The sequence below is a fragment of the Notolepis coatsorum genome, assembly GCF_963971535.1.
Source record: "Notolepis coatsorum genome assembly, chromosome: 9".
Classification (NCBI taxonomy): domain Eukaryota; kingdom Metazoa; phylum Chordata; class Actinopteri; order Aulopiformes; family Paralepididae; genus Notolepis; species Notolepis coatsorum.
The window spans coordinates 86,467,537-86,468,868 of NC_140173.1; the positions used below are offsets into that span (position 1 = coordinate 86,467,537).

Consider the following 1,332-nt stretch of genomic DNA (forward strand, 5'->3'; position numbering starts at 1 on the left):
CATGGTTACGGTCTCTTGCGGAAACACGCTAACAATGGAGCAATCCATGATATAGATATCACCCACACAATGTTCACTTCACCTGCACCACCCAACCAGCCAACACATCTGTGGAAAACCCATCATATTATTCCATTTGGTGCGGCATTAAAGACCAAACGGAACCCAAGCAGAAACAATACCTTCATTATGACCGTGGCCGTTCCAGTGTTCCCACTCTTCTTAGAACATTCAAACAGCGCAAGCATACACCAGATCTGGTACCCTTTCCCCCCCGCCGTTGCATTTGACATGCAGGTTTTTGGTTACAGGTATGTTACAGGTTGAATGAAATGTACCATGAAACCATGGATCTATATCTGGGGCAGGGCATCATCTCTCCCACGTCGATGCTTCTGCTCCACTCCAATCCAGAGAGGACCAGGGCTGGGTATCGAAAAGTTGCTACTTTTATGTTATCGGTCGAATTGCTTAAATACTAATCAAAAATGCTGTGGTGTCGAAAGACACTGTGGTCATTTGATAGTACCAAATTTGAATTCCTAAGTAGTTAATCTCATCGGTGTCAGCGAGCAATAAGCAAGTTTGTGCCAAGCTATAACAGTGACTTCTATTCAACCACAAATCCAAAATGTAACAAAGCCTCAGATTGGCTCACACAGCTGACACAGCACAAAGTAAGGTATCGGAAAAGGTATTGGTATTGAATCCCGGGTAGCAGTAGTGGCACCGCTAAATCAAAGATCTCAAACAATATCCAGCCCTAGAGATAACAACGTGTTGAAAATGAAGACATTCCTACATGCTAGTCACTGTAGCTACTGGTAATATTTGATAGAACCAGTTAATCTCCTGCCTCATCCACGTGTCGTGTCCAGGCGGCGTGGGAACCCTGTGATGTCACCGCGGCGGGTGGAGTGTGACTCACGTGTTTTGCGGTGGCTGTGCGTACGTGCGGTGAGTGTGGTGGCGCTCTCTCACCGGTGGTGCGCTCCTGGGTCCACGTCTGCGTAGAGTCGTACAGCACCGTGGGGTTGGAGGGCGAGGGGCTGGCGGTCGATCTCGTGGTCGTTGCGGCGGCGTGGGGCCCGTTACGCCCGCCGTTGCGATGTCCGTTAGCGTTCCGAGGAGTGACTTGACTTCCGGACGCGCCACCTGCCCGTGGGTTGGCGGTAGTGGTGGTGGTGGTAGCGGTGGTTGAAGTTCGAGTCCTGCCTTTAGCGACTGTGACCGTTCTGGACGAGGGGTCCCCGACACCCACCTTGCTCGTGGTGGTGGTGGTGTCCGGGCTCTTTGGGACCCCGCTGGGCTTGGAGAGGAAGATAGGGTCCT

General features: G+C 51.4%; 1 pseudogene across 1 annotated transcript in view; it reads right to left on the reverse strand.

The window, feature by feature from the left end:
- Window positions 1–857: 857 nt before the first annotated feature.
- The window catches only part of LOC311234690, a 70,176-nt pseudogene continuing 69,701 nt past the window's right edge, over window positions 858–1,332 (reverse strand). The window contains exon 2 of the transcript in view: window positions 858–1,330. The product of the transcript in view is annotated as an uncharacterized misc_RNA (transcript). The remainder of the gene's footprint in view (window positions 1,331–1,332) is intronic.